The following is a 16,166-nucleotide window of genomic DNA, read 5'->3' on the forward strand; positions in this document are numbered from 1 at the left end:
ATTGAAATACAATAAAGAAAAAAAAAAGCTAACCAGGCATAGTTACCAACCGTACACTGGCAGGGTGACGACTCCAGCGAGCGACCGAATGGGTATAAAAATCTGTTTATTTATGTAACTTTGACTAATTACTTGTAGATTATGTACATGATTACTTACTAATATTATAACTTTACAGTGTTAATTGCCCTGAAGATGATCCCATCGCGAGTTGAAATCGGTTGGCGGCAAAATAAATAATGCGATTGTGGCTGTCATTTTGAATAATTGATTACTGATAATGTTACTCTTCTGAATGGACCCTGAATTGACCGTGAATGTGCTTAATGGATAAGATATCGTACTGAATTTCGTTTCTCGAAGGAAGCAATAGCAGAACAAACGAGATTCGAACTAAGGTTCAACTAGTTATAAGTACACTTTGACTGTGTAAAAGAGAGCGGTCACTAGCCTAAAAGTAAAGTTGTAATGTTCATAAGGAAAGTTACCTATTGAGATTGACTACTTGATATTGAAACTCCGTTTTGCAAATAATAGAGAAGACAGTAGTCACATTGCCGGCCGGAGTGGCCGAGCGGTTAAAGGCGCTACAGTCTGGAACCGCACGACCGCTACGGTCGCAGGTTCGAATCCTGCCTCGGGCATGGATGTGTGTGATGTACTTAGGTTAGTTAGGTTTAAGTAGTTCTAAGTTCTAGGGGACTTATGACCACAGCAGTTGAGTCCCATAGTGCTCAGAGCCATTTGAACAGTAGTCACAGAAGTAACATAAAATAAAAACAGACAAAGAAGTTAATAAGCTACATAGAGATAATATCGGTAATAGTGCTACACTCACGTGGAAACAAATCCAAAAAGCCTAAAAGGTCCAGTGCCGAGAGAATGTGAGACCTACAGCAGCGTCGGAAATGAAATGAAAAAACGGCACCTACAGCGGTCAGCGACAGTCCAGACTTGTGATTTTCCTATACTATCACCATTATACTACTCTTTCTAACCAGTGTATTAAGGAGACTGATAATTAAATTACGTATTAATACAAAACAGTTGTTAAAAATATTTTATTTAGAATATTTCACGAAAAATCTACGGTGTGCACCTGAAATGCGCACACAGAAATGTTTTGTCTATTCTCATAATTCGGAATATCGTTCTTAAAGTCTACAGTTTCTGACTGAATGTGCAGCATACGAAATAAGTAAATTAAACTGGGAATACACACTCGTACGGTCCACAATCTAAGGAACTGGATTAGGAAATGAGAGTCTACAAACAGTAGACAAATTTTGCTATATAGGCAGCAAAAAACTAACGATGGCCGAAGCAGAGAGGATACAAATGCAGACTGGCAGTAGCATGAAAATCATTTTAAATATCAGAAAGACTTCTCGGTATATAAATTTTAAGAAAAAACAAACACACTACAGTGACCTCGCCGGCCAAGGTAGCGGTTTGCAAGCGCGAAGACAACCAATAGAGACTGTCAGCGGACAGGCATTATCTTACTGAAATGTAAGACCAGGACGGCATTCCATAACGTGCAAGAAAAAGGGGCTCATAATATCGTCGGCGTACCGCAGTGCTGTAAGGACAAGCACGGATGACAACTATTAGGGTCCTGCTATGAAATGAAATGTCACCCCAGACCATCACCCCCTGCTGTCGAGCCGTATGGCGGCCGATACTGAGGTTGGTATCCCACAGCTGTCCAGACACGTCATCACTCGTCGTCAGGGCTCAGTTCGAGCGGAACTCATCTCTGAAGACACTTCTGCTCCTGTCAACGAGATTCCACTCCGATTGTGCCCGACACCACTGAGAATGGTCTTGTTGCTGTACCGAGTCAATGGGAGTTGGCACAATGGGCACCGTGAGGACCCTCCCCTTTCTAGAAGCCACCTGTTAATGGCCATTGTGGTCACTGCAGCACCAGTTAGACGTCGGACCGATGATAATGATGAATCCACGGCTCTGTGCTGCTATGACGACTGCTTGGTGCTCAGTTACTGTCGTTGCTCTAGGTCGACCGCTTACCGCTTCCTTCTTAACGCTGTGTTCGGCAATGCGTCACCCATTCCTGCCAACATTGCCAAATAGTTGCATCGCTTCTATTAAACGTCGAGCGATTCGTCGATTACTCCGACCGGCTTGTTTAAGCCTAACTAAACTCGTCTCTCAAAAGCTGACATCTGGTTGTAATGTAAACTCGGTTGTCTACGAGGTACAGTTACTGTCCAACTGAGTGCACGGAATGGTTCAAATGGTTCAAATGGCTCTGAGCACAATGGGACTTAACATCTGAGGTCGCCAGTCCCCTAGAACTTATAACTACTTAAACCTAACTAACCTAAGGACATCACACACATCCATGCCCGATGCCGGAATCGAACCTGCGACCGTAGCGGTCGCGCGGTTCCAGACTAGAACCGCTCGGTCACAGCGGCCGGGCTGCACGGAATGAAATTCGCAAACTTTATCCTCTGGTATCGACATGTCACCTGTTCACTATGCTGTGCGGTAGAACTGCACTGCAACGTCATACTTGTCACTCACTGAGCCATCGAACTACAAAGTTCACTATTTTGCGTTGTTTATCGATACTTGTATGAATATCAATAAGTGACCAATTTGCGTAACTCCTTCGTCATTCGTAGTGCGAATGTGTAAAAGTGTGAAAGTGTTTGGTTAGAATGTAGGGTAGTGGAATGTCGGTCAAACAGTTAAAGAAAAAGAGAAAAAGCGGTGCTACAGAAAAATGCTGAAGGCTATATAGGTAGCTAGAATAAGTAATAACGGGTTACCGAATCAAAATAGGGAGAAAATTTAGGGCACATATTGATTAAAAGAGGGGTTGGTTGACGGTACACATCCTGAGGCGTCAAAGAATCGTGAGATCGTCAATTTGGCAATGGATGGAAATGTCTGGGTAGGAGGTGGGAGTGAAAGGGAAGGAGAGAGGTAAAAATCGTAGGGACCAAGGCTTTACTGTTGTAAGCGGGTCCAAATAGATGTAGGTTGCAGCAGTTATTCACTTGTTATGTGACGTTTGCACAGCATGGACTACCGTGTAGAGCTGCTTCGAAACGTCTTAGGACTAAAGATCGAACAATAACAGCAACCCACATGATTGTTAAAACTGTGTAATTTAAGTAATACAAGCTCCATCCCACGCAACAAGCTGTAGTGTTTGCTAGGCCCAGATACTGCCTTTGACAAACAGTGTGCAGTCGTATGAAGAGATTAGGCCTCAAGGATCAACAAAAAATTTCAAATAGTGCACACTTCGATCTCAGTAACAACCGTTTGGCTGCGGAAAACATCTTTCTCGACATTTTGAAGGTGACAGATCGTCACTCGCTAGATCTCGGGACTGTTCATGCTCAGTCAAAAAACTAGTCGAACCGTGACAGAAGGACAACTACTGTAGCTGTGTCCGACGAACGACTTCTTTAGCTGCCTAATCACCACAGACGAGTGCCGGGCGTATTACTGTGACTCCGAAACAAAGCAGGGAGTGGAAATTTGTGGAAGCGCTATCGTCAAAGGGGAGCGAATACTAAACTATCATCGGGAAATATCTTACTGATTGCCTTTTTAGCATGTCATTCTGTTGTGCTATGACATTTTCTTAAGGGACAATCGTCTCGGTACAATCTTACGGGAAGCTGTCAAGACAAAGTATTGAGAGAGGGTTTTATGCTTTACGCCAGCAGCTCTGCTCATTATGTACAGTACACTCATGATCCTTCTTTGCATTATCAAATTTTACATTTCCTGAATTTTTTCTGACATTGATTGCAGTGATTTCTTGCTCTTCCCTAGTGCGAAGAAAGCAGTCTTCCACACTCGGTCCACAAGGCTAGCTCTAGACGTGACGTTGCAGCATAGGAGGCATCTTCTGACCTTCAGTTGTACCATTTCCGAATGTCTTCCAGCCAACAGTTTCTTCGTCTTCCAACAGACTTCTTCCCTGATGTTTTTCCTTCAATGACGGGTTGTAATAACTGGTACCTTTTTTTCGTACAATGGGCTTCTTCATTTGAAATTTTCAGCACCCAAGGTATGAGTAAGAGACTGCGATACAGATGCATTTCAAGAATTGGTCAAGGATCCAGGTTTCATATCCATTAGAGATAAATGGAAAACACGTAACAACGAATCATTCACATTCTCAGTTGCAGAACAAGATTCGCTCTTTTCTCAGGCTAATAAATTGTCTCCTGGCCGGTCCCGTTCTAGATCTGATCTCTTCCGTGTAGTTTCACGGCTGATACATCACAGTGCCTTAGTACTTAGAGGAGGATACTTGTTCAATATTATTTCCTTTTACTGACAAGCCTGCTTGGCTTCTTCTCTTATAGAAGACTACAACATTGACCTAGAAAGTGTTGATAGAAAGCCAAACTGTTCACTGCGCTGGATTACAATGGCTAACATACATTGGAGTGCAGATCATTAGCTGCGTGTCTAATATTATCTTTCCGTTTACAACGATCCCGTTGCTTTCTTCCGCCAGCACTTCCCTGAAAATTGCTCCGGAGCAAATGTTTAACAAGCAAGGTGATAGTATACAGCCCTGACGCCTTTGCTAGCTGTAGTCGCTACTGACGTTACTTGGTCAGTTTTTACATCAGCGGTCTAATTCCAACACGGTGGGATGATGATGCTAAGTCGTTCTGGACCGTTGTGACCAATACCAGGTGACCCAATAATCTCCACCATCCTTTCATGTCTCAAGCAGTCAAAGGATTTTTGTATAGAGGATGAAACAAATGTACAGTCAGCATATCAGTGCATCTCTGCACTTGAACATTTAAGGGGAAGAGTGCTTCACGAGCTCTAACCCCATTTCGGAAGCCAAACTGGGTCACGTCCGTTCGGTATTCACATTTCTTGTAAATTAGTGTGGTGTGTGTACGTATTTTTTTTTTTTTTGAGTGTGCGAGACATCAAACTAATCACACGATAGTTGGTCTTCTTGGACAGTGGTATAAAAATTGATCTCAGCCAGGTGTCTCTCCTGATGCAAAACTACACACTGAACAAGCATTGAACAAACGTTAAACTAACACTGAAGAAGCTGTTGCGTTCAGGTATTTCCAGCATATAAGTTTCGGGATGGAACGTCTTCTGAACAGTTAAAATACATGCTTTTCCAAGTCATACATCGTTGACAAAAATGAGTCGCACAGGAGAGTGAATTTGTGAAGGACAACATGGAGTTACATGCATCTTTAATGTATAATAAATCTTTTTAATAACATGTACACTTGGCCGAAGATCGCAGTTGCACTGCTGCACGCACACACACACACACACACACACACACACACACACACACACACACACACACACACATTTATCAGGTCAAGGAAATGAAGTCCAGCTGCTCATAGCAGAGCAAAATTTACCCAAAAATCAACAAGAAGTTTTCTCTAAGTTCTCTGTAATATTTAGTCTCTCCACTTTAAAAACCGAAATTGGTCGCCTCAGAGTAACCTTAGCTTACAGAACTTCTTCATTAGTTGTTAATGAAAATTATTAAATTTGCTCTTTTCATTGATTTACACACACCATTTTTAGATCAAAGATCAACACTCAAGATATCTGAGATACGTCTTATCAAGCAAACATGGTGCACCTAAAAACTGCAATAAATCGAATTTGAATATCCGGGGAAATGAGATAATTTTCAAAAAAATTAGCTACCTATACTTTTACCATACTTTAATATTATTTCAGTATCTTTTTGAACAGTAAAATTCGTAAATAACTTACCGAATTTCAACAGAGAAATCATTTTAGAAGTCTTGTGCAGACAACAATGACGTAAGTCAATAATACTGTCATGAATGAATAACATTTCATCAGCTTTATTGTTTCTAATCTATTTATTCCTATTTCCTCGTCCCGTTTCTTCTTGTCCCTATGGATAAGATGGCTCACCATACTTACATAGTACCATTGTTTATTGCTGCCTGTTTAATAATGTTTCATTTACTTGACCTGTCTGCTGCACTCATTGTTCGTTAATGGCTCTGTTCACCAAGCTTCTAAACGGCGATGCTTCATAAATTTGCAAGTGGCGAGACTAACGACGAATCACAACATGTGTTGTTGTTAGCTTTCTGAAGATCTTGAAGGTTTGCTATCTGACTTGACTTATTACCTCAGAGTCCATAGACGAAGTACTACCGCTATTTCCGAGCTCTACAGAGAAACCAGTTTTCTCGTAGAACCCTTTAAATTTACCAACTATTTTACCAATATCCACCTCAGTTCCAGCATGTTTTGTTATTCTGTAGTAGGGGAGAGTGGTATACCTAGAGGATATTGTGTCTAGGATTGACTGACTTTGGAATCACATGAAGGTGTGTGCACTAGAGCCTGCCATAAGCAGTTTCCACTATTTTATGCGATTTCTGTTGTTGGTAACCATTATATTGTATTTTATGCAGCATTTGAACAAATTTCGAGCTTTACAGATTTAAGTGATATACATTAAAAGTGTTTGAAATGTATTGTTATTTCTTCGGCTACAGAATCTATGGGAACTGCAGAATCTATAGCAAGAAATATTCCATAAATTTTTAAAACTAATTATATAACTTGTTGACGGTTCAGCCATATTTCGTCGGCCGTGCACTATCTCGCACCTTAAAACTTTTACTATGGAACATGCATTGTTTACAAATTAAATGAGTTTTCGTCGTAATAATGGGAATTTGTGATCGTTCTGAAAAGCTTAAATTTCAAAACATGTTTAACTTGTAACTGGTTTTCTATAGTAATTCAGTTCCATAACATATTGAACTTGTAACTGGTTTTCGATGATAATTCTACTTAATTTGATTTGTGTGTAGTGGAGCAATAGCGTGACGCAAAGAGATTAAATGCAATATTAACAAGATTTTCTCGATTGTAACGCTTTTAAATTTAAATAGAATATTTCTTCCTACGATCGTAACCGTGTTTTACCGTGGAATATGTTTTCACATTTGGAAAAACCCTAATTTTCCGGAGAATTTTTTTTAATTTCAGGAAAGACATCAGAGCGTAAAAAATAAGGGCATTCATTTAAATAGGGAATAAGGCATTATATTTAACTTCTGTTACAGGGCTGGCTAGACGCAAAAGTCTCAAGGTACAATGGTCTCCTCTACTATAAAACTTATTTTTCTTCCAGCTTTTCTTCTGTAAGTACTGTTAGCAGTAAATTGAATGAAATAATCAAACTATTTTTATTATCATAATTTTCAACGGCTTAGCATACAATGCAACAAGTTTTAGATAACAAGGTAACTGGTTTAATAAACACAGCAATAAATGGATAAAGTAAAGGAAATCTCGTTTCAGCCCTGTAATGATAAACTTGGAAATGGACATTTTAAACTCAATTGATAACTGCTTGCCAAAAGTAATACTATGATCTGTTTTTTGTGTATCCAAGAACACAGAAATTATTCATCCATGAAACAAAATTCGTACAACGATATGATCAAGTGTGAACTGGGCAGGATATGACACTTTCAAGACACATCACACAGCCTTGAGCGAGAATTGCGTATCAGTATGCTCAAGCAAACAATAACTCACACTTGTTAATTAGCTCCACTTCAAAATACACGTCACAAGTGTCCGACAAAGAGCAGTTACATGCCCCTTACACCAACGTCTATGAAGTATGACTGCGAGTAAGGTGTCAATATACTGCAAAAAACACTATTAAGGTATTTCAAAACGGATTTTTAACCATTAGATGTTTGAAACTTCCTGGCAGATTAAAACTTTGTGCCGTACCGAGACTCGAACTCGGGACCATTGTCTCTCGCGGGCAAGTGCTTACCGACTTTTTTTTTTGTTCGTGTTTGGTCATTCTACTTGTTCGGGTCGGACATCCCATGACAATCGTTCAAGTTCATTTTCGTTCCACTAACTCCGTTCTTTTATTACAGAGGGCGGCTAACCCTCTGACAGAACACGCTGAGCTACCATGTCGGCACGAGTGAGCTACCCAAGCACGACTCACGACACGTCCTCACAGCTTTAATTCCGCCAGTACCTCGACTCCTACCTTCCAAACTTCACATAAGGCTTCCTTCGTAGGAGAGCTTCTGTGAACTATAGAAGGTAGCAGACTATGTACTGGCCGAATTAAAGCTGTGAGGAGAAGTGGTGAATCGTGCTGGGGTAACTCAGTCGGTAGAGCACTTTCTCCCTCCCCCCCTTCCCCCGCCCCCCGAAAGGCAAAGGTCCCGAGTTCGAGTCTCGGTCCGACACACAGTTTCAATCTGCCAGGAAGTTTCATATCAGCGCACACTGCGCTGCAGAGTGAAAATTTCATTCTGGTAACATTAGCTGTTTATTTTAAAACCTATGCGTCTACTGGCTTCGGTCGTGGATCATCTTTAAAGGATGCAAGTCGAAAATATGTAAATCAGGCATAAGCACATCTGTTTTCGCTTTACGCCCTGTGAAGCATAAGTTTTAAAATATACAGCTGATGGCTGAAAATGCATTTTTTTTCAATAACTTAAGGGTTGTAGGTTGCGACGTAACCAAAATATTAAACTTTTAAAGTACGTGGAGCACAATTTTTGTTACATAATCAAGAATTAGCTGTCAATATAGTTAAAAATCCACTATTAAACGACTTAGCGCATAGATGGTCATGTGATCGTAATGGTATAACGAATTCGAGGAGGCGTGTTCGAGTTATTTCGGAGTCTCAACTCAGGCAGCGTTATTAGGTTATTAACTGAAAATTGAAGTTGCTGCTGCCTCGTAGGCGGTGCAAAAAGTTCTTCAATACGCCGTTTTATTTAGGTTGACTGTTACTTCACCTTTAATCTCCTAGTCTGCTTTTGTGCGACGTTAATTGAGTCTGAGTTTTGTACTTCCAGCCTTTAACCAACAGCCCATATCAACAGGGCAACTGAAAGACACTTGTTGTTATAAAATATTTTCGAAGTCGAAGTAGGTAAAGGAAATATCGCAGACAACGCGATCTGTCCTTTTGAGCGAATAACTCTTAAGCGCATTGTTTATGTGTGTGATCCAATGTAACAAAATATTTGATTAACTTTCTGCTACGAGCAACGTGGTCTATGGAGATTCAGTTTCAAGAATTACACTTAAAATAACATTTCCCTCAGGATTCTTTATACACATAGTACCAAAACATATGCATAGCTGTGTGCCTATGATACTGCTACACGGACGCAGCAAGTTGAGCCCTTCTACGTTGGAAAACCCACGAATTTTACATACTCTCTTACGATAGTAACTGTGGAGAGATTGCCTATTTAACTGTTTGAAATGTTCTGCTTTTTCCTACTTTAACTTACATTATAAGTTTTAGTTAAAACATTACACTCTTTCTTTATTATATATAGATATATAAAGCGACAATACAGTCTTTCCGATCATTTAATTTTTTTGTTTTAGTGTCTGAAATACAAAAAAGAAAAAAAAAAGAAAACTTGGCGTAACGATATACCTATGGAGAGTCTACGTAAATAACTTTTACTTGTTTTCAATTTATTTACAATATTCAGTTGTTAATGACTGTTCTTAATAGCTCTTTGTGTTTGATCATAAAGTTTCAATGTAGGAATAAGTGATCTTTGTAATTGTTACTTGCACAAGAGTGAGAGTAGTTGTGAATCTGTGATGGTATCAGGTGCCTACGAGTTGATGTGTTCCGCAACGATACTAAAAGTGCTGAAAATGTGGGCATGTGAAGAGGATTAATGTGGACAGCAGGCGGACACTTATCAGCGGTAAATAAACTGTGAATTTTGACCTTTACCTTAATGGATAAAGGCAGTACCGCGGCGAGGGATCGAATACCCGCTTTTCTAACAGTGTATGAACGACACTGATAGTTATAGCACGACGACTGTGTTCAGCTGCTAGCAAGCTGTGAACTATTTTATGTAACGAAATATATAAACACGGTTCGTGTTACAGAGTGACAGTGTACTCGCAATTATGCTCCCGTATTATCCTACGTGACGTGTGTTCACAGTGTGCACTTGTTGACTGTAACGTTATAATGTTAAGCATTCGACGAGAAAAGAACAACAAGTGTTGGAATCTTAGATGAAATAAACATATTCAAAACCAGGCATACCAAATGCCTCCATAGGAAGCCATCGTTTTCTCTAAACACTGGAATCCAGCCTCGTGATAAAACGGATAAAAAGAAAAGACATTCATATGCGCTAGTGGCTTATTCCATGCTGTCTGTATAGAATTGTAAAGGTTTTCTATTTGTAATAAGCGAAACACGTGTGTCTGAATATCGCTGATTTCATGATTAAGACAATTTCTTTTCTTTCTATTCGCCTTCATTAGTTAATGGTCACTACTGTAGATAAGAAAATAATATTTTTTCTTAATTTGAAACGTAAACAATTAATTTCGGAGTGTACAACGGTGAAGCCGTGAATAATATAGATTGCAATTATATGTAACGTCAGATTGTTTACAAACAGTAATTAAAAATGATTTTATTTTGCAATCAAGTGGCTAAATGATACTGATAAATTGCGGTAACTGTATTTAAAGATAAGCTTTATTATATACAGCACCGGCATAGCCCACCACAAAGTTAATGTCTTTTGTAATTTGATTCTTTAATTTCTCGGTTTATCTGTCACTTACGTTAATCTTCAGCTACTTGTAGGGGAATGTGGATATTGTTAAATTTTTTTAAACAAAGAGCATTCATGTGCGGCTGGAAACAAAGCTATAGTTATCTGTAGGAAAAACACGGTAGTCCACAAGTGCTTTAGTCGCAATGTCTATTACCTCCAGCGGCGTCTCGACCGTAAGAGCCGCAGCTAAATCCTCCTGATTTTACATTCTCACTGTGTGATATCTCAGCGGGAACACCACGTAATAAATCGTCCAAAGTCCTATTTTTGCAAGTTGCGACTCGATAGCGAATTGAACAGTGGTCTGGAAAGTGTAGAATAAATTTATTTTCGTCTGTGTTTACAAAATGTTAGGTCCTCGGACTACCGGTGTCAGCCAGCAATAACCATCTTCAGATTTGTTTTAAAAAATGTTCTAATATAATAAAGCTGTAGTGGCATCGTCGAAAGATAAACACTAAATTAGCCCAGAACCGTCACATTTCATTTATGAGTGAATATATTGATTCTGTGTTTATCTTTCGACGATGCCGCTATGGGTCCATTATGCACTGATGCGCCAAAGAAACTGGTATAGGTATGCTATTCAAATACAGAGAGATGTAAACAGGAAGAATACGGAACTGCGGTCGGCAACGCCTATGTAAGAAACAAGTGTCTGGCGCAGTTGTCAGATAGGTTACAGCTGCTATAATTGCAGGTTATGAAGATTTAAGTGAGTTTGAACGTGGTGTTATATATATATGACACAGCGTCTAAGAGGTAACGACGAAGGGGAGATTTTCCTGTACGACTCTTTCACGAGTGTACCCTGGATATCAGGACGCTGGTAAATCATCAAATCACCGACATCACTGCGGCCGGAAAAAGATCGGGACCAACGACGACTGAAGATAATCGTTCAACGTGACAGAAGTGAACCCTTCCTCAAATTGCTGCAGATTTCAGTACTGGACCATCAACAAGTGTCAGCGTGCGAACTATTCAACGAACCATCATCAATATGGACTTTCGGAGCCGAACGCCCACTCGTGTACCCTTGATGACTGCACGACACAAAGCTTTACGCCTCGGCTGAGCCGGAAACGCCGATATTGGACTGTTGATGACTGGAAACATGTTACCTGGTCGGACGAGTCGCTTTTCAAACTGTATCGAGCGGGATGGATGTGTACGGATATGGAGAAAACCTCATGAATCCATGGACCCTGCATGTCGGCATAAGACTGTTCAAGCTCGCGGAGGCTCTGTAATGTTGTGGGGCGTGTGCAGTTGGAGTTATGTGGGACCCCTGATACGTCTAGATACGACTCTGACAAGTGGTCATTAAAGAAGTTGTAATTAATAAGTAATTAATTTTGATTAATCAATTTAATTTTAATCAATTTAATCATGATCTAATCAACTGAAAAATCCAAGCTGCTAGTTAAGTTTTCAGCTGAGTCACAGTAGATTAAGGAATGTAAATATGATTTTGTAAATAGCTGTAAGATTCCATGAATATGTGTTTTACTAGTCATTGCCGATGTACTTAGACGCTGTTTTAAGTTTCAGGCTTGTACATGTGTGATGATGGACAGTGTTGAGTTATCCACTGTGATAGTGTTTATGGACTCCTTGAGATTACTCGGGAGTGAGTTTTTCCGAAAGAATTCAGTGAAACGGACGTTCTGGAAACGCCGTCACAAGGGCGAGTGCGATCAAGCGTGCCGCACACGCGGGCGCAACAATACTGGCGAGGCGAGCCGCTGTCGGCTCTTGTGCCGCTGTTGGCTCTTGGGCCGCTGTCGGCATTCTTTGTACTTGCGAGTACGGAAGGCGGAATTGTTTTTCTTCCTGGACAGCTGAAAGAATTCTACTGTCAATATTTATGTTTTTTTCGATCTACTGAATATTATTTTCTTGTTTAGCGTTAAGTAGATTCTCGTGACGAGAATATTAATTATGAAAAGGTTATATAAAATGTGTAGTCTATTTAATTATTTATTTGCGTATTTTGATCTACCTGTTTTTATGACCATGCAATCTAATTAATTTTGCAAATAGTATTCCATTTCTCATAGTGTTACGAATTTTGACAATTTTAGAATAGCTAAACCATTTTCTATGTTTTCTATGAATTTTAATATGTTGTCAACCTGTTTTATTTTGTGCAAGATGACAGAGTGGAATAAGATTAGGAGTTTCTCCACTCAATTATTATTGTCTACAAATTGGTTTATGGTTAATTAGACGAATGCTAAATTTTTTTGATGTTTTGAGCATATGCATTTCCGCTGTTTCTTTTTTGGGACATTTTCTGAGTCTGTTTACGTTACACGAACATCCTCAGACAATGTGGGGCACGTGTAACGCCGGAAATGCATATCCTCCTATTTCCATCTATTGTACTATTATTTTTTTCCTTGTTTTGTTACCTCAAGATATGACATCTCTGTCTCTTTATATATTGTAATTGCTTTACTGTTTGGATATATATACATTTATGCACTTATGTCGATGTATAATTGGTTTGTTTCGTAAATATTATTTGTATTTTTACGCTGGGTCTTGCCTAGGGAAAACTGCTATCGAACGATTACGTCGATAGGTCGTGTGAAGAATCAAAGTGTGTAGGATCTTTGGTAGTGTTAACTCTGCCGCGTGGAGCGCGGGCGGAACAGAGAAGGAGTCTGGCGGGAGTAGCGAGTGGAGCAGGTGTTGTGTGACGCTCCCGCGAGTTGCCGCGCTTTCGGGGTTTGGCAGCATGTAATTGCGCTCGACTCGCGATGATAGTTTCTGACATGGTGTCGCGGACGGGAAGCATTAGCTGGCGCACATCAAGAGCCCGTTTCGTCTGGTGACCGTGTCGAGAAGAAGGCGCGCCAACATCCAGCTTCTGCAACAGCGACGGCCGACAATGAGTGACTGTCGCCACCTCCTCGATCGACGGCTTCAAACCTTCAATCAACCAACAAGGAAGACTGGAAGCAAGTAAAGTTTCAGAACTGTATGGCAGACCTCAGCTTTTCAAACTGTACCATTTTCGTCACTATAATTACAGCAACTTAGCATGAACTTTTGTTGCTCATTGTCCCAATTGCAATTGCCAAGCAGGGTCCCTTCCTTTTCCGAAATGAACCCGAGTGTCGTTGAAATTCAAACGCCAGCATAATTCCATTTCACTGCTTTAATTTCAAAGTTCAGTTAAAGTCTCAGAGCTGGCTACAATATTCAGATTACACAAGCACGAATTAAGAGTGCGAGCTTTGTTACCGTATTTTAGCTTACCTGTGACTGCAGCTCAGCTTGGTACGTACTACATTTTACTATTGTTAATTGTTCAGAATCATTTAATTCAAGATCAAAGTTAAATCTCTTATTTCTAAATTGCGTAGATTCAAGTAGCTTTTGAAACGATTGTTGAGGTAGTCCAAGACTAACTGTATTTTACTGAATTTCGATGTGCTTCAGAAAGAAAGCTCACTATTAACTTAAGTCACTAAATTAACTTTCGATTTTCCGGTTTTATTAATTCTTTTGCTAAATTAAGTCAGGGTGTAGCGAAATTTATTACTTCTGACAAACTTTCAGTTTTCACACTACACGTGTCAACCTTCAGTTGCCACGCTTCTAGTGCTAATTATATGTGTAATAATCTTTCTTTTTCAGTTACTATAGTAATTGTCCTTAGGACTGGCGACCGTGATTTCCCCAAATCTCAAATACCTAATTACCGCTAGTTAATTGTTAATGTAACGGCTGCACATTTACTTTCTTTATTAACTTTACCCCTTTTCAAAATTAATTTCCACCAGTTTCATTAGCACATTTCCTTTCATTTAGATGTAACCCTTTCCTCCCTCTTTACCGACTGGTTAACTTCGGTGACGATTGCTTTTCCAAAACTCCCATTAGGTACACGCGGTTTCATTTTTCACTGTCATTAAGGTCGATAAGTGAGGGGGAGGTTACAAGTTCCTAGATAACAGAACGCAGCATGTCATTGTTAATGGAGAGAAGTCTGCCGCAGTAAGAGTGATTTCAGGTGTGCCGCAGGAGAGTGTCGTAGGACCGTTGCTATTCACAATATATATAAATGACCTTGTGGATAATATCAGAAGTTTACAGAGGCTTGGCCTGCCGGTGTGGCCGGGCGGTTCTAGGCGCTTCAGTCTGGAACCGCGCGACCGCTACGGTCTTTGCGGATGATGCTGAAGTATATCGAGAGGTTGTAACAATGGAAAATTGTACTGAAATACAGGGGGATCTGCAACGTATTGACGCATGGTGCAGGGAATGGCAATTGAATCTCAATGTAGACATGTGTAATGCAATGCGAATACATAGAAAGAAAGATCCTTTATCACTTAGCTACAACATAGCAGATCAGTAACTGGGTGCAGTTAATTCCATAAATTATCTGGGAGAAGGCGTTAGGAGTGATCTAAAGTGGAATGACCATACAAAATCAATCGTCGGTGAGGCAAATGCCAGAGTGAGGTTCATTGGAAGAATCCTAAGGAAATGCAGTCAGAAAACGAAGGCAGTAGGTTACAGTACACTTGTTCGGCCACTGCTTGAATACTGCTCACCGGTGTGGGATCCATACCAGATAGGGTTAACAGAAGAGATAGAGAAGATTCAACGGAGAGCAGCGCGCTTCGTTACAGGATCATTTAGTAATTGCGAAAGCGTTACGGAGATGATAGATAAACTCCAGTGGAGGACTCTACACGAGAGACGCTCAGTAGCTCGGTACGGGCTTTTGTCAAAGTTTCGAGAACATACCTTCACCGAGGAGTCGAGTCAAGCAATATATTGCTCCCTCCTACGTATATCTCGAAAGAGGCCATGATGATAAAATCAGAGAGATTAGAGCCCACACAGAGGCATACCGACAGTCTTTCTTTCCACAACAATACGAGACTGGAATAGAAGGGAGAACCGATAGAGGTGCTCAAGGTACCCTCTGCCACACACCGTCAGGTGACTTGCGGAGTGTAGATGTAGATGTAGATATGAAGATGGTCACTGCTGACCGAAACCGGTAAAAGAAATGGTTCAAATGGCTCTGAGCACTATGGGACTTAACTTCTGAGGTCATCAGTCCACTAGAACTTAGAACTACTTAAACCTAGCTAACCCAAGGACATCACACACATCCATGCCCGAGGCAGGATTCGAACCTGCGACCATAGCGGTATCGCGATTCCAGACTGTAGCGCCCAGAACCGCTCGGCCACTCTGGCCGGCACCGAAACCGGTAGTCTGAGGACGTAACATTTTGGTATCACAGATGGAAATAAAGAAATTTATTCTCCATAGCTCTATTTTCGGCTTCTAAGATCAATACTGTTTGATTTTGTATTTTGTGTCAGCTGATACGCCTGTGAATTGACCCTTCGTATCCTATTTGAAAAGGTCATAGTTTCCATAGAATAAGTTGGTCCTATGACACATTAGCCACTGTGTGTAAGTACTTATTTGGTTAATAATAGGACCTCAACATGACGCGAACGTAGT

The sequence above is a fragment of the Schistocerca americana genome, chromosome 6 (genome assembly GCF_021461395.2).
Source record: "Schistocerca americana isolate TAMUIC-IGC-003095 chromosome 6, iqSchAmer2.1, whole genome shotgun sequence".
NCBI classification, from domain to species: domain Eukaryota; kingdom Metazoa; phylum Arthropoda; class Insecta; order Orthoptera; family Acrididae; genus Schistocerca; species Schistocerca americana.